This window comes from Leuresthes tenuis, unplaced genomic scaffold, assembly GCF_036924035.1.
Source record: "Leuresthes tenuis unplaced genomic scaffold, fLeuTen1.0.hap1 SCAF_19, whole genome shotgun sequence".
Taxonomy (NCBI): Eukaryota; Metazoa; Chordata; class Actinopteri; order Atheriniformes; family Atherinopsidae; genus Leuresthes; species Leuresthes tenuis.
Genome location: NW_027325373.1, coordinates 25,454,401 through 25,477,609, shown reverse-complemented (window position 1 = coordinate 25,477,609; position 23,209 = coordinate 25,454,401). Strand labels below are relative to the sequence as shown.

General features: G+C 45.6%; 10 non-coding genes across 10 annotated transcripts; 7 read left to right on the top strand and 3 right to left on the bottom strand.

Moving 5' to 3' along the window:
- Nucleotides 1-136: 136 nt before the first annotated feature.
- trnal-aag (transfer RNA leucine (anticodon AAG)) lies at nucleotides 137-219 on the top strand. Its single transcript has one exon. It is a non-coding gene; the product is annotated as a tRNA-Leu (tRNA).
- Nucleotides 220-2,575: 2,356 nt separating this feature from the next.
- trnal-cag (transfer RNA leucine (anticodon CAG)) lies at nucleotides 2,576-2,658 on the top strand. Its single transcript has one exon. It is a non-coding gene; the product is annotated as a tRNA-Leu (tRNA).
- Nucleotides 2,659-3,477: 819 nt separating this feature from the next.
- Nucleotides 3,478-3,549, bottom strand: trnad-guc (transfer RNA aspartic acid (anticodon GUC)). The gene has a single exon. It is a non-coding gene; the product is annotated as a tRNA-Asp (tRNA).
- A 3,310-nt stretch (nucleotides 3,550-6,859) lies between these two features.
- trnal-aag (transfer RNA leucine (anticodon AAG)) lies at nucleotides 6,860-6,942 on the top strand. Its single transcript has one exon. It is a non-coding gene; the product is annotated as a tRNA-Leu (tRNA).
- An 819-nt stretch (nucleotides 6,943-7,761) lies between these two features.
- Nucleotides 7,762-7,833, bottom strand: trnad-guc (transfer RNA aspartic acid (anticodon GUC)). The gene has a single exon. It is a non-coding gene; the product is annotated as a tRNA-Asp (tRNA).
- Nucleotides 7,834-11,651: 3,818 nt separating this feature from the next.
- On the top strand, nucleotides 11,652-11,734 carry trnal-aag (transfer RNA leucine (anticodon AAG)). The gene has a single exon. It is a non-coding gene; the product is annotated as a tRNA-Leu (tRNA).
- A 2,437-nt stretch (nucleotides 11,735-14,171) lies between these two features.
- Nucleotides 14,172-14,254, top strand: trnal-aag (transfer RNA leucine (anticodon AAG)). The gene has a single exon. It is a non-coding gene; the product is annotated as a tRNA-Leu (tRNA).
- A 2,468-nt stretch (nucleotides 14,255-16,722) lies between these two features.
- On the top strand, nucleotides 16,723-16,805 carry trnal-cag (transfer RNA leucine (anticodon CAG)). Its single transcript has one exon. It is a non-coding gene; the product is annotated as a tRNA-Leu (tRNA).
- A 2,468-nt stretch (nucleotides 16,806-19,273) lies between these two features.
- On the top strand, nucleotides 19,274-19,356 carry trnal-cag (transfer RNA leucine (anticodon CAG)). Its single transcript has one exon. It is a non-coding gene; the product is annotated as a tRNA-Leu (tRNA).
- An 822-nt stretch (nucleotides 19,357-20,178) lies between these two features.
- On the bottom strand, nucleotides 20,179-20,250 carry trnad-guc (transfer RNA aspartic acid (anticodon GUC)). Its single transcript has one exon. It is a non-coding gene; the product is annotated as a tRNA-Asp (tRNA).
- Nucleotides 20,251-23,209: the final 2,959 nt, after the last annotated feature.

The following is a 23,209-nucleotide window of genomic DNA, read 5'->3' as shown; positions in this document are numbered from 1 at the left end:
TGCTATACCTACTATTTGTTTGCCTCAGGAGTCCTCTTAAACAACAGCCAAGACACTTGAACACCATGCAGATCCACATATTCACTCGAATGATCCCTGGGCCCGCCGACACTATTGTGCAAGAATCCCTTTTATGGTCAGGATGGCCGAGCGGTCTAAGGCGCTGCGTTAAGGTCGCAGTCTCCCCTGGAGGCGTGGGTTCAAATCCCACTTCTGACATTTCACACTTCTCCTGGATTATGGTTTTCACTGGCAAGGCAAACCACGTTTACTCCATGCGTGGCTAGCGCTATATCATCTAGTTTACAGCAACATTCTTTGTGCCGTCATGTTACTCTGATGTCTTAGGACCGCTCTGAATCGCAGGGAAGGGGCTTGGTGCATGAGAATCCTTTGTCCACAACTCAAGTTATTGTTACATATTAACATTTTGGCATGTACTCAACACCACCGTAAAACCTCCTGTTTTTCTGTCATTTTTGTGGAAAAATCGTCTGAAAACAAAACACTGGTCCTGACAAAAGACCTCGACAGATCGTCCCTGGTATGCAAAGTCATTGTTGGCTTTGGACAAGACAAGAATGAAACCACAGGATTTCTGTTGTTGGACAAAGTACTTGGAAGTGAGCTTTATGGAAGAGTGGTATGAAGGAGAGGTTAGGGGGAAGTCCTTGTTGGCTTTGGACAAGACAAGAATGAAACAACAGGTCTTCTGTTGTTGGACAAGGTACTTGGAAGTGAGCTTCATGGAAGAGTGGTATGAAGGAGAGGTTAGGGGGAAGATAGTCCCTGCAGGCCAGGCTTCTCGTGGTGGCAATACATGTGGTGCCAAGTGAAATGCCTTCCAAAGTGCTTTGATAAAAGCAAACAAGTGTAAGATAGTTGAATATGAGATGACAGCATGTATTGAAGGCTGGTGTAAGAGCTGCTGGTCTTGAGTGATTTGTAAGGGAGGTGACTGTTTGCAAGAGGGAACTTGGCTGATGGTGGGTGAATTAGATTATACTTGGTGGGAGGCATGTGATAAAAGTCCTAGCTCTCCCCGTCGGGGAATCGAACCCCGATCTTCCGCGTGACAGGCGGAGATACTGACAATTATACCTTCGAGGAATTTCGATAGCACAGATACAGTCGTCATTTGAAAAGACTACAGTAGCCAAGGAGCGAAATAAGAGTTTTGTGTCCCATTTGAGGTGCCTTTTAAAGGAATGTTTTGAATCACGCAAAGCAATTGAGAAGAAACTAGGCATGATCTGCAGCATGCAAGTGGTGAAAAGGGCTCAACAAGAATCTCATTGTACAGGAATGTGTTTCTAACATGCACTGTATATATGACAATAAACGCTTGAATCTTGGTGGCAACACCCAGAAATTCTGCCTTGTGGTAGATGTAGGACACTCCGCATCATCAAAACAATAAAAAGTAGAATGTTTGCTCCAGAAGAAGCTAGACTTTTTTTTTCCCTTTGCAGTGTTGATAAGTTGTAAATAGATTCTACTTTGGACCCTTATGCAGATTTTTCAAACCCCCGGTACCATATCATAGGACAACAGGACAGGGCTTTTGACCGAAGCAAACTGGATTCATATCAGGCTATTTGAAGGGGGTCTATTCACATTTAGGCCTAAGATGGGTGAGAATATAAAAACAGTATTCTAAGTACCACATCAGACTATAATGGTGATAACAAACCTATTGAAATTTCAACTTCTGCAGTCTCAGCTATTATGTAAGTAATGGGTGAGAATGCTCAGGAATTTGGAGGTGAGATGGGCATCATCATGCCTCTTGAAATTTCAACTTCTGGAGGCTGATCAGCTATTATGTAAGCAGAGGTGAGAATGCTGATCATTGATGACAGTGCTACTCTTCCTGCTCTTGACGGGGGCATTGTTTTCTTCTCCATTTTCCTCGTTGTGGAGTTGTTAGCGGTAACCTTCCCGTAGCAGCGACACCTCTGTGACTGAAAAGACTGCAACGACTGTCGCATCGACTCCAGCCACAATATATGGTCGGGACGACCGCGTGAAGTCATCAACACCGCTCGCTCAAGCCATCACGGCAACGACGCTTGGCCTTTAAAGTGCTGCGTTAAGACCGCAGTTTCCCTTGGAGGCGGGGTTCAAATTCCACTTCTGACAGAATGATTTTCACTGGCAAGGCAACCCAACTTCACTCCTTGCTTGGCTATGCTACGTTGTATTGCTAAACTGGCACTGTATTGTCTAGTTTAAAGATTATTGCGGCCGTTTTACATCTGAAGAGTTCTTGCTTCCAAATGCTTTTTGATAAAGCTTATAGTTAGGGATGGCTCAGGTAATCCTGAAACATCCCATGTTGCCCAAGCTGCTATAGGCTTAGACTGCTGAGGGACCTCATCTGTCACACCTTTCCTCACTTTGCTCTCTTTTTCCCCCTGTTTAATTTCTCAAATGATTTTATGTACACATGACATTATTGTGGTTATTAAACAACTTAAACTACAGCCAAGACCCATGAACACCACGTAGACCCACATATTCACTCGGATGATCCCTTGGCCCGCCGACAATAAGTGCAAGTCTTTTTTTTGCAGTCAGGATGGCCGAGCGGTCTAAGGCGCTGCGTTCAGGTCGCAGTCTCCCCTGGAGGCGTGGGTTCAAATCCCACTTCTGACAAAGCAACCTTCTTCAAGAGAATGGTTTTCACTGGCAAGGCAACCCAACTTCACTCCTTGCTTGGCTAGCGCTATATCATCTAGTTTACAGCAACATTCTTTGTGCCGTCATGTTACTCTGATGTCTTAGGACCGCTCTGAATCGCAGGGAAGGGGCTTGGTGCATGAGAATCCTTTGTCCACAACTCAAGTTATTGTTACATATTAACATTTTGGCATGTACTCAACACCACCGTAAAACCTCCTGTTTTTCTGTCATTTTTGTGGAAAAATCGTCTGAAAACAAAACACTGGTCGTGACAAAAGACCTCGACAGATCGTCCCTGGTATGCAAAGTCATTGTTGGCTTTGGACAAGACAAGAATGAAACCACAGGATTTCTGTTGTTGGACAAAGTACTTGGAAGTGAGCTTTATGGAAGAGTGGTATGAAGGAGAGGTTAGGGGGAAGTCCTTGTTGGCTTTGGACAAGACAAGAATGAAACAACAGGTCTTCTGTTGTTGGACAAGGTACTTGGAAGTGAGCTTTATGGAAGAGTGGTATGAAGGAGAGGTTAGGGGGAAGATAGTCCCTGCAGGCCAGGCTTCTCGTGGTGGCAATACATTTGGTGCCAAGTGAAATGCCTTCCAAAGTGCTTTGATAAAAGCAAACAAGTGTAAGATAGTTGAATATGAGATGACAGCATGTATTGAAGGCTGGTGTAAGAGCTGCTGGTCTTGAGTGATTTGTAAGGGAGGTGACTGTTTGCAAGAGGGAACTTGGCTGATGGTGGGTGAATTAGATTATACTTGGTGGGAGGCATGTGATAAAAGTCCTAGCTCTCCCCGTCGGGGAATCGAACCCCGATCTTCCGCGTGACAGGCGGAGATACTGACCATTATACTAACGAGGAATTTCGATGGGACATATACAGTCGTCATTTGAAAAGACTACAGTAGCCAAGGAGCGAAATAAGAGTTTTGTGTCCCATTTGAGGTGCCTTTTAAAGGAATGTTTTGAATCACGCAAAGCAATTGAGAAGAAACTAGGCATGATCTGCAGCATGCAAGTGGTGAAAATGGCTCAACAAGAATCTCATTGTACAGGAATGTGTTTCTAACATGCACTGTATATATGACAATAAACGCTTGAATCTTGGTGGCAACACCCAGAAATTCTGCCTTGTGGTAGATGTAGGACACTCCGCATCATCAAAACAATAAAAAGTAGAATGTTTGCTCCAGAAGAAGCTAGACTTTTTTTTTCCCTTTGCAGTGTTGATAAGTTGTAAATAGATTCTACTTTGGACCCTTATGCTGATTTTTCAAACCCCCGGTACCGTATCATAGGACAACAGGACAGGGCTTTTGACCGAAGCAAACTGGATTCATATCAGGCTATTTGAAGGGGGGCTATTCACATTTAGGCCTAAGATGGGTGAGAATATCAAAACAGTATTCTAAGTACCACACCAGACTATAATGGTGATAACACACCTATTGAAATTTCAACTTCTGCAGTCTCAGCTATTATGTAAGTAATAGGTGAGAATGCTCAGGAATTTGGAGGTGAGATGGGCATCATCATGCCTATTGAAATTTCAACTTCTGGAGGCTGATCAGCTATTATGTAAGTAGAGGTGAGAAGGCTTAGGAATTTGGAGGTGAGATGGGCCCGCCGACACTCCTCCCCCCCTGGAGGCGTGGGTTCAAATCCCACTTCTGACAAAGAAACCTTCTCCAAGAGAATGATTTTCAATGGCAAGGCAACCAAACTTCACTCCTTGCTTGGCTATGCTATGTTGTATTGCTATTCTGGCACTGTGTCGTCCAGTTTAAAGATTGTTGCAGCCGTTTTACATCTGAAGAGTTCTTGCTTCCAAATGCTATACCTACTATTTGTTTGCCTCAGGAGTCTGTTGTTGGACAAAGTACTTGGAAGTGAGCTTTATGGAAGAGTGGTATGAAGGAGAGGTTAGGGGGAAGTCCTTGTTGGCTTTGGACAAGACAAGAATGAAACAACAGGTCTTCTGTTGTTGGACAAGGTACTTGGAAGTGAGCTTCATGGAAGAGTGGTATGAAGGAGAGGTTAGGGGGAAGATAGTCCCTGCAGGCCAGGCTTCTCGTGGTGGCAATACATGTGGTGCCAAGTGAAATGCCTTCCAAAGTGCTTTGATAAAAGCAAACAAGTGTAAGATAGTTGAATATGAGATGACAGCATGTATTGAAGGCTGGTGTAAGAGCTGCTGGTCTTGAGTGGTTTGTAAGGGAGGTGACTGTTTGCAAGAGGGAACTTGGCTGATGGTGGGTGAATTAGATTATACTTGGTGGGAGGCATGTGATAAAAGTCCTAGCTCTCCCCGTCGGGGAATCGAACCCCTATCTTCCGCGTGACAGGCGGAGATACTGACCATTATACTAACGAGGAATTTCGATGGGACATATACAGTCGTCATTTGAAAAGACTACAGTAGCCAAGGAGCGAAATAAGAGTTTTGTGTCCCATTTGAGGTGCCTTTTAAAGGAATGTTTTGAATCACGCAAAGCAATTGAGAAGAAACTAGGCATGATCTGCAGCATGCAAGTGGTGAAAAGGGCTCAACAAGAATCTCATTGTACAGGAATGTGTTTCTAACATGCACTGTATATATGACAATAAACGCTTGAATCTTGGTGGCAACACCCAGAAATTCTGCCTTGTGGTAGATGTAGGACACTCCGCATCATCAAAACAATAAAAAGTAGAATGTTTGCTCCAGAAGAAGCTAGACTTTTTTTTTCCCTTTGCAGTGTTGATAAGTTGTAAATAGATTCTACTTTGGACCCTTATGCAGATTTTTCAAACCCCCGGTACCATATCATAGGACAACAGGACAGGGCTTTTGACCGAAGCAAACTGGATTCATATCAGGCTATTTGAAGGGGGGCTATTCACATTTAGGCCTAAGATGGGTGAGAATATAAAAACAGTATTCTAAGTACCACATCAGACTATAATGGTGATAACAAACCTATTGAAATTTCAACTTCTGCAGTCTCAGCTATTATGTAAGTAATGGGTGAGAATGCTCAGGAATTTGGAGGTGAGATGGGCATCATCATGCCTCTTGAAATTTCAACTTCTGGAGGCTCATCAGCTATTATGTAAGCAGAGGTGAGAATGCTGATCATTGATGACAGTGCTACTCTTCCTGCTCTTGACGGGGGCATTGTTTTCTTCTCCATTTTCCTCGTTGTGGAGTTGTTAGCGGTAACCTTCCCGTAGCAGCGACACCTCTGTGACTGAAAAGACTGCAACGACTGTCGCATCGACTCCAGCCACAATATATGGTCGGGACGACCGCGTGAAGTCATCAACACCGCTCGCTCAAGCCATCACGGCAACGACGCTTGGCCTTTAAAGTGCTGCGTTAAGACCGCAGTTTCCCTTGGAGGCGGGGTTCAAATTCCACTTCTGACAATGCAAACTTCTCCAACAGAATGATTTTCACTGGCAAGGCAACCCAACTTCACTCCTTGCTTGGCTATGCTACGTTGTATTGCTAAACTGGCACTGTATCGTCTAGTTTAAAGATTATTGCGGCCGTTTTACATCTGAAGAGTTCTTGCTTCCAAATGCTTTTTGATAAAGCTTATAGTTAGGGATGGCTCAGGTAATCCTGAAACATCCCATGTTGCCCAAGCTGCTATAGGCTTAGACTGCTGGGGGACCTCATCTGTCACACCTTTCCTCACTTTGCTCTCTTTTTCCCCCTTTTTAATTTCTCAAATGATTTTATGTACACGTGACATTATTGGGGTTATTAAACAACTTAAACAACAGCCAAGACACATGAACAGCACGTAGACCCACATAGTCACTCGAATGATCCCTGGGCCCGCCAACATTCCTCCCTCCCCTGGAGGCGTGGGTTCAAATCCCACTTCTGACAAAGCAACCTTCTCCAAGAGAATGGTTTTCACTGACAAGGCAACCCAACTTCACTCCTTGCTTGGCTATGCTATGTTGTATTGCTATTCTGGCACTGTGTCGTCCAGTTTAAAGATTGTTGCAGCCGTTTTACATGTGAAGAGTTCTTGCTTCCAAATGCTATACCTACTATTTGTTTGCCTCAGGAGTCCTCTTAAACAACAGCCAAGACACTTGAACACCATGCAGATCCACATATTCACTCGAATGATCCCTGGGCCCGCCGACACTATTGTGCAAGAATCCCTTTTATGGTCAGGATGGCCGAGCGGTCTAAGGCGCTGCGTTAAGGTCGCAGTCTCCCCTGGAGGCGTGGGTTCAAATCCCACTTCTGACATTTCACACTTCTCCTGGATTATGGTTTTCACTGGCAAGGCAAACCACGTTTACTCCATGCGTGGCTAGCGCTATATCATCTAGTTTACAGCAACATTCTTTGTGCCGTCATGTTACTCTGATGTCTTAGGACCGCTCTGAATCGCAGGGAAGGGGCTTGGTGCATGAGAATCCTTTGTCCACAACTCAAGTTATTGTTACATATTAACATTTTGGCATGTACTCAACACCACCGTAAAACCTCCTGTTTTTCCGTCATTTTTGTGGAAAAATCGTCTGAAAACAAAACACTGGTCGTGACAAAAGACCTCGACAGATCGTCCCTGGTATGCAAAGTCATTGTTGGCTTTGGACAAGACAAGAATGAAACCACAGGATTTCTGTTGTTGGACAAAGTACTTGGAAGTGAGCTTTATGGAAGAGTGGTATGAAGGAGAGGTTAGGGGGAAGTCCTTGTTGGCTTTGGACAAGACAAGAATGAAACAACAGGTCTTCTGTTGTTGGACAAGGTACTTGGAAGTGAGCTTTATGGAAGAGTGGTATGAAGGAGAGGTTAGGGGGAAGATAGTCCCTGCAGGCCAGGCTTCTCGTGGTGGCAATACATTTGGTGCCAAGTGAAATGCCTTCCAAAGTGCTTTGATAAAAGCAAACAAGTGTAAGATAGTTGAATATGAGATGACAGCATGTATTGAAGGCTGGTGTAAGAGCTGCTGGTCTTGAGTGATTTGTAAGGGAGGTGACTGTTTGCAAGAGGGAACTTGGCTGATGGTGGGTGAATTAGATTATACTTGGTGGGAGGCATGTGATAAAAGTCCTAGCTCTCCCCGTCGGGGAATCGAACCCCGATCTTCCGCGTGACAGGCGGAGATACTGACCATTATACTAACGAGGAATTTCGATGGGACATATACAGTCGTCATTTGAAAAGACTACAGTAGCCAAGGAGCGAAATAAGAGTTTTGTGTCCCATTTGAGGTGCCTTTTAAAGGAATGTTTTGAATCACGCAAAGCAATTGAGAAGAAACTAGGCATGATCTGCAGCATGCAAGTGGTGAAAATGGCTCAACAAGAATCTCATTGTACAGGAATGTGTTTCTAACATGCACTGTATATATGACAATAAACGCTTGAATCTTGGTGGCAACACCCAGAAATTCTGCCTTGTGGTAGATGTAGGACACTCCGCATCATCAAAACAATAAAAAGTAGAATGTTTGCTCCAGAAGAAGCTAGACTTTTTTTTTCCCTTTGCAGTGTTGATAAGTTGTAAATAGATTCTACTTTGGACCCTTATGCTGATTTTTCAAACCCCCGGTACCGTATCATAGGACAACAGGACAGGGCTTTTGACCGAAGCAAACTGGATTCATATCAGGCTATTTGAAGGGGGGCTATTCACATTTAGGCCTAAGATGGGTGAGAATATCAAAACAGTATTCTAAGTACCACACCAGACTATAATGGTGATAACACACCTATTGAAATTTCAACTTCTGCAGTCTCAGCTATTATGTAAGTAATAGGTGAGAATGCTCAGGAATTTGGAGGTGAGATGGGCATCATCATGCCTATTGAAATTTCAACTTCTGGAGGCTGATCAGCTATTATGTAAGTAGAGGTGAGAAGGCTTAGGAATTTGGAGGTGAGATGGGCCCGCCGACACTCCTCCCCCCCTGGAGGCGTGGGTTCAAATCCCACTTCTGACAAAGAAACCTTCTCCAAGAGAATGATTTTCAATGGCAAGGCAACCAAACTTCACTCCTTGCTTGGCTATGCTATGTTGTATTGCTATTCTGGCACTGTGTCGTCCAGTTTAAAGATTGTTGCAGCCGTTTTACATCTGAAGAGTTCTTGCTTCCAAATGCTATACCTACTATTTGTTTGCCTCAGGAGTCTGTTGTTGGACAAAGTACTTGGAAGTGAGCTTTATGGAAGAGTGGTATGAAGGAGAGGTTAGGGGGAAGTCCTTGTTGGCTTTGGACAAGACAAGAATGAAACAACAGGTCTTCTGTTGTTGGACAAGGTACTTGGAAGTGAGCTTCATGGAAGAGTGGTATGAAGGAGAGGTTAGGGGGAAGATAGTCCCTGCAGGCCAGGCTTCTCGTGGTGGCAATACATGTGGTGCCAAGTGAAATGCCTTCCAAAGTGCTTTGATAAAAGCAAACAAGTGTAAGATAGTTGAATATGAGATGACAGCATGTATTGAAGGCTGGTGTAAGAGCTGCTGGTCTTGAGTGGTTTGTAAGGGAGGTGACTGTTTGCAAGAGGGAACTTGGCTGATGGTGGGTGAATTAGATTATACTTGGTGGGAGGCATGTGATAAAAGTCCTAGCTCTCCCCGTCGGGGAATCGAACCCCTATCTTCCGCGTGACAGGCGGAGATACTGACCATTATACTAACGAGGAATTTCGATAGAACAGATACAGTCGTCATTTGAAAAGACTACAGTAGCCAAGGAGCGAAATAAGAGTTTTGTGTCCCATTTGAGGTGCTAACACACCTATTGAAATTTCAACTTCTGCAGTCTCAGCTATTATGTAAGTAATAGGTGAGAATGCTCAGGAATTTGGAGGTGAGATGGGCATCATCATGCCTATTGAAATTCCAAATTCTGGAGGCTCATCAGCTATTGTGTAAGCAGAGGTGAGAATGCTGATCATTGATGACAGTGCTACTCTTCCTGCTCTTGACGGGGGCATTGTTTTCTTCTCCATTTTACTCGGTTTGGAGTTATTAGCGGTAACCTTCCCGTAACAGCGACACCTCTGTGACTGAAAAGACTGCAACGACTGTCGCATTGACTCCAGCCACAATATATGGTCGGGACGACCGCGTGAAGTCATCAACACGGCTCGCTCGAGCCATCACGGCAACGACGCTTGGCCTTTAAAGTGCTGCGTTAAGACCGCAGTTTCCCTTGGAGGCGGGGTTCAAATTCCACTTCTGACAATGCAAACTTCTCCAACAGAATGATTTTCACTGGCAAGGCAACCCAACTTCACTCCTTGCTTGGCTATGCTACGTTGTATTGCTAAACTGGCACTGTATCGTCTAGTTTAAAGATTATTGCAGCCGTTTTACATCTGAAGAGTTCTTGCTTCCAAATGCTTTTTGATAAAGCTTATAGTTAGGGATGGCTCAGGTAATCCTGAAACATCCCATGTTGCCCAAGCTGCTATAGGCTTAGACTGCTGGGGGACCTCATCTGTCACACCTTTCCTCACTTTGCTCTCTTTTTCCCCCTGTTTAATTTCTCAAATGATTTTATGTACGCGTGACATTATTGGGGTTATTAAACAACTTAAACAACAGCCAAGACACATGAACAGCACGTAGACCCACATAGTCACTCGAATGATCCCTGGGCCCGCCGACACTCCTCCCCCCCTCGAGGCGTGGGTTCAAATCCCACTTCTGACAAAGAAACCGTCTCCAAGAGAATGGTTTTCACTGGCAAGGCAACCCAACTTCACTCCTTGCTTGGCTATGCTATGTTGTATTGCTATTCTGGCACTGTGTCGTCCAGTTTAAAGATTGTTGCAGCCGTTTTACATCTGAAGAGTTCTTGCTTCCAAATGCTATACATACTATTTGTTTGCCTCAGGAGTCCTCTTAAACAACAGCCAAGACACTTGAACACCATGCAGACCCACATATCCACTCGAATGATCCCTGGGCCCGCCGACACTATTGTGCAAGAATCCCTTTTATGGTCAGGATGGCCGAGCGGTCTAAGGCGCTGCGTTAAGGTCGCAGTCTCCCCTGGAGGCGTGGGTTCAAATCCCATCCATCCATCCATCATCTGCCGCTTATCCGGGGGTCGGGTCGCGGGGGCAGCAGCTTGAGCAGAGAAACCCAGACGTCTCTGTCCCCGGCCACTTCTTCCAGCTCTTCCGGGGGGACCCCGAGGCGTTCCCAGGCCAGCCGAGAGACATAGTCTCTCCAGCGTGTCCTGGGTCTTCCCCGGGGTCTCCTCCCAGTGGGACGTGCCCGGAACACCTCCCCAGGGAGGCGCCCAGGGGGCATCCTAACCAGATGCCCGAGCCACCTCATCTGACTCCTCTCAATGCGGAGGAGCAGCGGTTCTACTCCGAGCCCCTCCCGGATGACTGAGCTTCTCACCCTATCTCTAAGGGAGAGCCCAGACACCCTGCGGAGGAAACCCATTTCGGCCGCTTGTATTCGCGATCTTGTTCTTTCGGTCACTACCCACAACTCGTGACCATAGGTGAGGATGGGAACGTAGATTGACCAGTAAGTAGAGAGCTTCGCCTTCTGTGATTTCTGACATTGCAAACTTCTCCAACAGAATGATTTTCACTGGCAAGGCAACCCAAGTTCACTCCTTGCTTGGCTATGCTACGTTGTATTGCTAAACTGGCACTGTATCGTCTAGTTTAAAGATTATTGCGGCCCATTAAATCTGAAGAGTTCTTGCTTCCAAATGCTTTTTGATAAAGCTTATAGTTAGGGATGGCTCAGGTAATCCTGAAACATCCCATGTTGCCCAAGCTGCTATAGGCTTAGACTGCTGGGGGACCTCATCTGTCACACCTTTCCTCACTTTGCTCTCTTTTTCCCCCTGTTTAATTTCTCAAATGATTTTATGTACACGTGACATTATTGGGGTTATTAAACAACTTAAACAACAGCCAAGACACATGAACACCCCTGGCCCGCCGACAATAAGTGCAAGTCTTTTTTTTGCGGTCAGGATGGCCGAGCGGTCTAAGGCGCTGCGTTAAGGTCGCAGTCTCCCCTGGAGGCGTGGGTTCAAATCCCACTTCTGACAAAGCAACCTTCTTCAAGAGAATGGTTTTCACTGGCAAGGCAATCCAACTTCACTCCTTGCTTGGCTAGCGCTATATCATCTAGTTTACAGCAACATTCTTTGTGCCGTCATGTTACTCTGATGTCTTAGGACCGCTCTGAATCGCAGGGAAGGGGCTTGGTGCATGAGAATCCTTTGTCCACAACTCAAGTTATTGTTACATATTAACATTTTGGCATGTACTCAACACCACCGTAAAACCTCCTGTTTTTTTGTCATTTTTGTGGAAAAATCGTCTGAAAACAAAACACTGGTCGTGACAAAAGACCTCGACAGATCGTCCCTGGTATGCAAAGTCCTTCTTGGCTTTGGACAAGACAAGAATGAAACCTCAGGTTTGCTGTTGTTGGACAAAGCACTTGGAAGTGAGCTTTATGGAAGAGTGGTATGAAGGAGAGGTTAGGGGGAAGTCCTTGTTGGCTTTGGACAAGACAAGAATGAAACAACAGGTCTTCTGTTGTTGGACAAGGTACTTGGAAGTGAGCTTTATGGAAGAGTCTTATGAAGGAGAGGTTAGGGGGAAGATAGAGGTCCCTGCAGGCCAGGCTTCTCGTGGTGGCAATACATTTGGTGCCAAGTGAAATGCCTTCCAAAGTGCTTTGATAAAAGCAAACAAGTGTAAGATAGTTGAATATGAGATGACAGCATGTATTGAAGGCTGGTGTAAGAGCTGCTGGTCTTGAGTGATTTGTAAGGGAGGTGACTGTTTGCAAGAGGGAACTTGGCTGATGGTGGGTGAATTAGATTATACTTGGTGGGAGGCATGTGATAAAAGTCCTAGCTCTCCCCGTCGGGGAATCGAACCCCGATCATCCGCGTGACAGGCGGAGATACTGACCATTATACTAACGAGGAATTTCGATGGGACAGATACAGTCGTCATTTGAAAAGACTACCGTAGCCAATGAGCGAAATAAGAGTTTTGTGTCCCATTTGAGGTGCCTTTTAAAGGAATGTTTTGAATCACGCAAAGCAATTGAGAAGAAACTAGGCATGATCTGCAGCATGCAAGTGGTGAAAATGGCTCAACAAGAATCTCATTGTACAGGAATGTGTTTCTAACATGCACTGTATATATGACAATAAACGCTTGAATCTTGAATCTTGGTGGCAACACCCAGAAATTCTGCCTTGTGGTAGATGTAGGACACTCCGCATCATCAAAACAATAAAAAGTAGAATGTTTGCTCCAGAAGAAGCTAGACTTTTTTTTCTCCCTTTGCAGTGTTGATAAGTTGTAAATAGATTCTACTTTGGACCCTTATGCAGATTTTTCAAACCCCCGGTACCGTATCATAGGACAACAGGACAGGGCTTTTGACCGAAGCAAACTGGATTCATATCAGGCTATTTGAAGGGGGGCTATTCACATTTAGGCCTAAGATGGGTGAGAATATCAAAACAGTATTCTAAGTACCACATCAGACTATAATGGTGATAACACACCTATTGAAATTTCAACTTCTGCAGTCTCAGCTATTATGTAAGTAATGGGTGAGAATGCTCAGGAATTTGGAGGTGAGATGGGCATCATCATGCCTATTGAAATTTCAACTTCTGGAGGCTCATCAGCTATTATGTAAGTAATGGGTGAGAATGCTTAGGAATTTGGAGGAGAGATGGGCATCATCATGCCTCTTGACATTTCAAATTCTGGAGGCTCATCAGCTATTATGTAAGCAGAGGTGAGAATGCTGATCATTGATGACAGTGCTACTCTTCCTGCTCTTGTTTTCTTCTCCATTTTCCTCGTTGTGGAGTCGTTAGCGGTAACCTTCCCGTAGCAGCGACACCTCTGTGACTGAAAAGACTGCAACGACTGGCGCATCGACTCCAGCCACAATATATGGTCGGAACGACAGCATGAAGTCATCAACAACGCTCGCTCGAGCCATCACGGCAACGACGCTTGGCCTTTAAAGTGCTGCGTTAAGACCGCAGTTTCCCTTGGAGGCGGGGTTCAAATTCCACTTCTGACATTGCAAACTTCTCCAACAGAATGATTTTCACTGGCAAGGCAACCCAAGTTCACTCCTTGCTTGGCTATGCTACGTTGTATTGCTAAACTGGCACTGTATCGTCTAGTTTAAAGATTATTGCGGCCCATTAAATCTGAAGAGTTCTTGCTTCCAAATGCTTTTTGATAAAGCTTATAGTTAGGGATGGCTCAGGTAATCCTGAAACATCCCATGTTGCCCAAGCTGCTATAGGCTTAGACTGCTGGGGGACCTCATCTGTCACACCTTTCCTCACTTTGCTCTCTTTTTCCCCCTGTTTAATTTCTCAAATGATTTTATGTACACGTGACATTATTGGGGTTATTAAACAACTTAAACAACAGCCAAGACACATGAACACCCCTGGCCCGCCGACAATAAGTGCAAGTCTTTTTTTTGCGGTCAGGATGGCCGAGCGGTCTAAGGCGCTGCGTTAAGGTCGCAGTCTCCCCTGGAGGCGTGGGTTCAAATCCCACTTCTGACAAAGCAACCTTCTTCAAGAGAATGGTTTTCACTGGCAAGGCAACCCAACTTCACTCCTTGCTTGGCTAGCGCTATATCATCTAGTTTACAGCAACATTCTTTGTGCCGTCATGTTACTCTGATGTCTTATGACCGCTCTGAATCGCAGGGAAGGGGCTTGGTGCATGAGAATCCTTTGTCCACAACTCAAGTTATTGTTACATATTAACATTTTGGCATGTACTCAACACCACCGTAAAACCTCCTGTTTTTCTGTCATTTTTGTGGAAAAATCGTCTGAAAACAAAACACTGGTCGTGACAAAAGACCTCGACAGATCGTCCCTGGTATGCAAAGTCCTTCTTGGCTTTGGACAAGACAAGAATGAAACCACAGGTTTTCTGTTGTTGGACAAAGTACTTGGAAGTGAGCTTTATGGAAGAGTAGTATGAAGGAGAGGTTAGGGGGTAGTCCTTGTTGGCTTTGGACAAGACAAGAATGAAACAACAGGTCTTCTGTTGTTGGACAAGGTACTTGGAAGTGAGCTTTATGGAAGAGTCTTATGAAGGAGAGGTTAGGGGGAAGATAGAGGTCCCTGCAGGCCAGGCTTCTCGTGGTGGCAATACATTTGGTGCCAAGTGAAATGCCTTCCAAAGTGCTTTGATAAAAGCAAACAAGTGTAAGATAGTTGAATATGAGATGACAGCATGTATTGAAGGCTGGTGTAAGAGCTGCTGGTCTTGAGTGATTTGTAAGGGAGGTGACTGTTTGCAAGAGGGAACTTGGCTGATGGTGGGTGAATTAGATTATACTTGGTGGGAGGCATGTGATAAAAGTCCTAGCTCTCCCCGTCGGGGAATCGAACCCCGATCATCCGCGTGACAGGCGGAGATACTGACCATTATACTAACGAGGAATTTCGATGGGACAGATACAGTCGTCATTTGAAAAGACTACCGTAGCCAATGAGCGAAATAAGAGTTTTGTGTCCCATTTGAGGTGCCTTTTAAAGGAATGTTTTGAATCACGCAAAGCAATTGAGAAGAAACTAGGCATGATCTGCAGCATGCAAGTGGTGAAAAGGGCTCAACAAGAATCTCATTGTACAGGAATGTGTTTCTAACATGCACTGTATATATGACAATAAACGCTTGAATCTTGAATCTTGGTGGCAACACCCAGAAATTCTGCCTTGTGGTAGATGTAGGACACTCCGCATCATCAAAACAATAAAAAGTAGAATGTTTGCTCCAGAAGAAGCTAGACTTTTTTTTCTCCCTTTGCAGTGTTGATAAGTTGTAAATAGATTCTACTTTGGACCCTTATGCAGATTTTTCAAACCCCCGGTACCGTATCATAGGACAACAGGACAGGGCTTTTGACCGAAGCAAACTGGATTCATATCAGGCTATTTGAAGGGGGGCTATTCACATTTAGGCCTAAGATGGGTGAGAATATCAAAACAGTATTCTAAGTACCACATCAGACTATAATGGTGATAACACACCTATTGAAATTTCAACTTCTGCAGTCTCAGCTATTATGTAAGTAATGGGTGAGAATGCTCAGGAATTTGGAGGTGAGATGGGCATCATCATGCCTATTGAAATTTCAACTTCTGGAGGCTCATCAGCTATTATGTAAGTAATGGGTGAGAATGCTTAGGAATTTGGAGGAGAGATGGGCATCATCATGCCTCTTGACATTTCAAATTCTGGAGGCTCATCAGCTATTATGTAAGCAGAGGTGAGAATGCTGATCATTGATGACAGTGCTACTCTTCCTGCTCTTGTTTTCTTCTCCATTTTCCTCGTTGTGGAGTCGTTAGCGGTAACCTTCCCGTAGCAGCGACACCTCTGTGACTGAAAAGACTGCAACGACTGGCGCATCGACTCCAGCCACAATATATGGTCGGAACGACAGCATGAAGTCATCAACAACGCTCGCTCGAGCCATCACGGCAACGACGCTTGGCCTTTAAAGTGCTGCGTTAAGACCGCAGTTTCCCTTGGAGGCGGGGTTCAAATTCCACTTCTGACATTGCAAACTTTTCCAACAGAATGATTTTCACTGGCAAGGCAACCCAAGTTCACTCCTTGCTTGGCTATGCTACGTTGTATTGCTAAACTGGCACTGTATCGTCTAGTTTAAAGATTATTGCGGCCCATTAAATCTGAAGAGTTCTTGCTTCCAAATGCGTTTTGATAAAGCTTATAGTTAGGGATGGCTCAGGTAATCCTGAAACATCCCATGTTGCCCAAGCTGCTATAGGCTTAGACTGCTGGGGGACCTCATCTGTCACACCTTTCCTCACTTTGCTCTCTTTTTCCCCCTGTTTAATTTTTCCAATGATTTTATGTACACGTGACATTATTGTGGTTATTAAACAACTTAAACAACAGCCAAGACCCATGAACACCACGTAGACCCCCATATTCACTCGAATGATCCCTGGGCCCGCCGACAATAAGTGCAAGTCTTTTTTTTGCGGTCAGGATGGCCGAGCGGTCTAAGGCGCTGCGTTCAGGTCGCAGTCTCCCCTGGAGGCGTGGGTTCAAATCCCACTTCTGACAAAGCAACCTTCTCTGAGAGAATGGTTTTCACTGGCAAGGCAACCCAACTTCACTCCTTGCTTGGCTAGCGCTATATCATCTAGTTTACAGCAACATTCTTTGTGCCGTCATGTTACTCTGATGTCTTATGACCGCTCTGAATCGCAGGGAAGGGGCTTGGTGCATGAGAATCCTTTGTCCACAACTCAAGTTATTGTTACATATTAACATTTTGGCATGTACTCAACACCACCGTAAAACCTCCTGTTTTTCTGTCATTTTTGTGGAAAAATCGTCTGAAAACAAAACACTGGTCGTGACAAAAGACCTCGACAGATCGTCCCTGGTATGCAAAGTCCTTCTTGGCTTTGGACAAGACAAGAATGAAACCACAGGTTTTCTGTTGTTGGACAAAGTACTTGGAAGTGAGCTTTATGGAAGAGTAGTATGAAGGAGAGGTTAGGGGGTAGTCCTTGTTGGCTTTGGACAAGACAAGAATGAAACAACAGGTCTTCTGTTGTTGGACAAGGTACTTGGAAGTGAGCTTTATGGAAGAGTCTTATGAAGGAGAGGTTAGGGGGAAGATAGAGGTCCCTGCAGGCCAGGCTTCTCGTGGTGGCAATACATTTGGTGCCAAGTGAAATGCCTTCCAAAGTGCTTTGATAAAAGCAAACAAGTGTAAGATAGTTGAATATGAGATGACAGCATGTATTGAAGGCTGGTGTAAGAGCTGCTGGTCTTGAGTGATTTGTAAGGGAGGTGACTGTTTGCAAGAGGGAACTTGGCTGATGGTGGGTGAATTAGATTATACTTGGTGGGAGGCATGTGATAAAAGTCCTAGCTCTCCCCGTCGGGTAATCGAACCCCGATCTTCCGCGTGACAGGCGGAGATACTGACCATTATACTAACGAGGAATTTCGATGGGACGGATACAGTCGTCATTTGAAAAGACTACCGTAGCCAATGAGCGAAATAAGAGTTTTGTGTCCCATTTGAGGTGCCTTTTAAAGGAATGTTTTGAATCACGCAAAGCAATTGAGAAGAAACTAGACATGATCTGCAGCATGCAAGTGGTGAAAAGGGCTCAACAAGAATCTCATTGTACAGGAATGTGTTTCTAACATGCACTGTATATATGACAATAAACGCTTGAATCTTGAATCTTGGTGGCAACACCCAGAAATTCTGCCTTGTGGTAGATGTAGGACACTCCGCATCATCAAAACAATAAAAAGTAGAATGTTTGCTCCAGAAGAAGCTAGACTTTTTTTTCTCCCTTTGCAGTGTTGATAAGTTGTAAATAGATTCTACTTTGGACCCTTATGCAGATTTTTCAAACCCCCGGTACCGTATCATAGGACAACAGGACAGGGCTTTTGACCGAAGCAAACTGGATTCATATCAGGCTATTTGAAGGGGGGCTATTCACATTTAGGCCTAAGATGGGTGAGAATATCAAAACAGTATTCTAAGTACCACATCAGACTATAATGGTGATAACACACCTATTGAAATTTCAACTTCTGCAGTCTCAGCTATTATGTAAGTAATGGGTGAGAATGCTCAGGAATTTGGAGGTGAGATGGGCATCATCATGCCTCTTGAAATTTCAACTTCTGGAGGCTCATCAGCTATTATGTAAGTAATGGGTGAGAATGCTTAGGAATTTGGAGGAGAGATGGGCATCATCATGCCTCTTGACATTTCAAATTCTGGAGGCTCATCAGCTATTATGTAAGCAGAGGTGAGAATGCTGATCATTGATGACAGTGCTACTCTTCCTGCTCTTGTTTTCTTCTCCATTTTCCTCGTTGTGGAGTCGTTAGCGGTAACCTTCCCGTAGCAGCGACACCTCTGTGACTGAAAAGACTGCAACGACTGGCGCATCGACTCCAGCCACAATATATGGTCGGAACGACAGCATGAAGTCATCAACAACGCTCGCTCGAGCCATCACGGCAACGACGCTTGGCCTTTAAAGTGCTGCGTTAAGACCGCAGTTTCCCTTGGAGGCGGGGTTCAAATTCCACTTCTGACATTGCAAACTTTTCCAACAGAATGATTTTCACTGGCAAGGCAACCCAAGTTCACTCCTTGCTTGGCTATGCTACGTTGTATTGCTAAACTGGCACTGTATCGTCTAGTTTAAAGATTATTGCGGCCCATTAAATCTGAAGAGTTCTTGCTTCCAAATGCGTTTTGATAAAGCTTATAGTTAGGGATGGCTCAGGTAATCCTGAAACATCCCATGTTGCCCAAGCTGCTATAGGCTTAGACTGCTGGGGGACCTCATCTGTCACACCTTTCCTCACTTTGCTCTCTTTTTCCCCCTGTTTAATTTTTCCAATGATTTTATGTACACGTGACATTATTGTGGTTATTAAACAACTTAAACAACAGCCAAGACCCATGAACACCACGTAGACCCCCATATTCACTCGAATGATCCCTGGGCCCGCCGACAATAAGTGCAAGTCTTTTTTTTGCGGTCAGGATGGCCGAGCGGTCTAAGGCGCTGCGTTCAGGTCGCAGTCTCCCCTGGAGGCGTGGGTTCAAATCCCACTTCTGACAAAGCAACCTTCTCTGAGAGAATGGTTTTCACTGGCAAGGCAACCCAACTTCACTCCTTGCTTGGCTAGCGCTATATCATCTAGTTTACAGCAACATTCTTTGTGCCGTCATGTTACTCTGATGTCTTATGACCGCTCTGAATCGCAGGGAAGGGGCTTGGTGCATGAGAATCCTTTGTCCACAACTCAAGTTATTGTTACATATTAACATTTTGGCATGTACTCAACACCACCGTAAAACCTCCTGTTTTTCTGTCATTTTTGTGGAAAAATCGTCTGAAAACAAAACACTGGTCGTGACAAAAGACCTCGACAGATCGTCCCTGGTATGCAAAGTCCTTCTTGGCTTTGGACAAGACAAGAATGAAACCACAGGTTTTCTGTTGTTGGACAAAGTACTTGGAAGTGAGCTTTATGGAAGAGTAGTATGAAGGAGAGGTTAGGGGGTAGTCCTTGTTGGCTTTGGACAAGACAAGAATGAAACAACAGGTCTTCTGTTGTTGGACAAGGTACTTGGAAGTGAGCTTTATGGAAGAGTCTTATGAAGGAGAGGTTAGGGGGAAGATAGAGGTCCCTGCAGGCCAGGCTTCTCGTGGTGGCAATACATTTGGTGCCAAGTGAAATGCCTTCCAAAGTGCTTTGATAAAAGCAAACAAGTGTAAGATAGTTGAATATGAGATGACAGCATGTATTGAAGGCTGGTGTAAGAGCTGCTGGTCTTGAGTGATTTGTAAGGGAGGTGACTGTTTGCAAGAGGGAACTTGGCTGATGGTGGGTGAATTAGATTATACTTGGTGGGAGGCATGTGATAAAAGTCCTAGCTCTCCCCGTCGGGGAATCGAACCCCGATCTTCCGCGTGACAGGCGGAGATACTGACCATTATACTAACGAGGAATTTCGATGGGACGGATACAGTCGTCATTTGAAAAGACTACCGTAGCCAATGAGCGAAATAAGAGTTTTGTGTCCCATTTGAGGTGCCTTTTAAAGGAATGTTTTGAATCACGCAAAGCAATTGAGAAGAAACTAGGCATGATCTGCAGCATGCAAGTGGTGAAAAGGGCTCAACAAGAATCTCATTGTACAGGAATGTGTTTCTAACATGCACTGTATATATGACAATAAACGCTTGAATCTTGAATCTTGGTGGCAACACCCAGAAATTCTGCCTTGTGGTAGATGTAGGACACTCCGCATCATCAAAACAATAAAAAGTAGAATGTTTGCTCCAGAAGAAGCTAGACTTTTTTTTCTCCCTTTGCAGTGTTGATAAGTTGTAAATAGATTCTACTTTGGACCCTTATGCAGATTTTTCAAACCCCCGGTACCGTATCATAGGACAACAGGACAGGGCTTTTGACCGAAGCAAACTGGATTCATATCAGGCTATTTGAAGGGGGGCTATTCACATTTAGGCCTAAGATGGGTGAGAATATCAAAACAGTATTCTAAGTACCACATCAGACTATAATGGTGATAACACACCTATTGAAATTTCAACTTCTGCAGTCTCAGCTATTATGTAAGTAATGGGTGAGAATGCTCAGGAATTTGGAGGTGAGATGGGCATCATCATGCCTATTGAAATTTCAACTTCTGGAGGCTCATCAGCTATTATGTAAGTAATGGGTGAGAATGCTTAGGAATTTGGAGGAGAGATGGGCATCATCATGCCTCTTGACATTTCAAATTCTGGAGGCTCATCAGCTATTATGTAAGCAGAGGTGAGAATGCTGATCATTGATGACAGTGCTACTCTTCCTGCTCTTGTTTTCTTCTCCATTTTCCTCGTTGTGGAGTCGTTAGCGGTAACCTTCCCGTAGCAGCGACACCTCTGTGACTGAAAAGACTGCAACGACTGGCGCATCGACTCCAGCCACAATATATGGTCGGAACGACAGCATGAAGTCATCAACAACGCTCGCTCGAGCCATCACGGCAACGACGCTTGGCCTTTAAAGTGCTGCGTTAAGACCGCAGTTTCCCTTGGAGGCGGGGTTCAAATTCCACTTCTGACATTGCAAACTTCTCCAACAGAATGATTTTCACTGGCAAGGCAACCCAAGTTCACTCCTTGCTTGGCTATGCTACGTTGTATTGCTAAACTGGCACTGTATCGTCTAGTTTAAAGATTATTGCGGCCCATTAAATCTGAAGAGTTCTTGCTTCCAAATGCTTTTTGATAAAGCTTATAGTTAGGGATGGCTCAGGTAATCCTGAAACATCCCATGTTGCCCAAGCTGCTATAGGCTTAGACTGCTGGGGGACCTCATCTGTCACACCTTTCCTCACTTTGCTCTCTTTTTCCATCCATCCATCCATCCATCATCTGCCGCTTATCCGGGGGTCGGGTCGCGGGGGCAGCAGCTTGAGCATAGAAACCCAGTCGTCTCTGTCCCCGGCCACTTCCTCCAGCTCTTCCGGGGGGACCCCGAGGCGTTCCCAGGCCAGCCGAGAGACATAGTCTCTCCAGCGTGTCCTGGGTCTTCCCCGGGGTCTCCTCCCAGTGGGACGTGCCCGGAACACCTCCCCGGGGAGGCGCCCAGGGGGCATCCTAACCAGATGCCCAAGCCACCTCATCTGACTCCTCTCAATGCGGAGGAGCAGCGGTTCTACTCCGAGCCCCTCCCGGATGACTGAGCTTCTCACCCTATCTCTAAGGGAGAGCCCAGACACCCTGCGGAGGAAACCCATTTCGGCCGCTTGTATTCGCGATCTTGTTCTTTCGGTCACTACCCACAACTCGTGACCATAGGTGAGGATGGGAACGTAGATTGACCAGTAAGTAGAGAGCTTTGCCTTCTGGCTCAGCTCCCTCTTCACAACGACGGGTCGGTGCAGAGCCTGCAACACTGCAGACGCCGCACCGATCCGCCCGTCAATCTCCCGCTCCATTCGTCCCTCACTCGTGAACAAGACCCCGAGATACTTGAACTCCTCCACTTGGGGAAGGATCTCATTCCCGACCCGGAGAGCGCATTCCACCCTTTTCCGGCTGAGAACCACAGTCTCGGATTTGGAGGTGCTGATTCTCATCCCAGCCGCTTCACACTCGGCTGCGAATCGCTCCAGTGAGAGCTGAAGGTCACGGCCTGACGACGCTAACAGAACCACATCATCTGCAAAAAGCAGAGACCCGATTCTGAGGTCGCCAAATCGGACACCCTCAACGCCCTGGCTGCGCCTAGAAATTCTGTCCATAAAAGTTAGGAACAGAATCGGTGACAAAGGGCAGCCCTGACGGAGTCCAACTCTCACCGGAAACGTATCCGACTTACTGCCGGCAATGCGGACCAAACTCTGGCACCGGTCATACAGAGACCGAACGGACCCTATCAAGGGGTCCGGCACTCCATATTCCCGGAGCACCCCCCACAGGACTCCACGAGGGACACGGTCGAACGCTTTCTCCAAGTCCACAAAACACATGTAGACTGGTTGGGCGAACTCCCATGCACCCTCCAGGATCCTGCCGAGGGTATAGAGCTGGTCCACTGTTCCACGGCCAGGACAAAAGCCACACTGCATCTCCTGAATCCGAGGCTCGATTATCCGACGGATCCTCCTCTCCAATACCCCCGAATAGACCTTACCAGGGAGGCTGAGGAGTGTGATACCCCTATAGTTGGAACACACCCTCCGGTCCCCCTTTTTAAAGAGGGGGACCACCACCCCAATCTGCCAGTCCAGAGGCACTGTCCCCGATGTCCACGCGATGCTGCAGAGGCGTGTCAGCCAAGACAGCCCTACAACATCCAGAGCCTTGAGAAACTCAGGACGGACCTCATCCACCCCCGGGGCCTTGCCACCGAGGAGCTTTTTGACCACCTCGGCAACCTCAGCCCCAGAAATG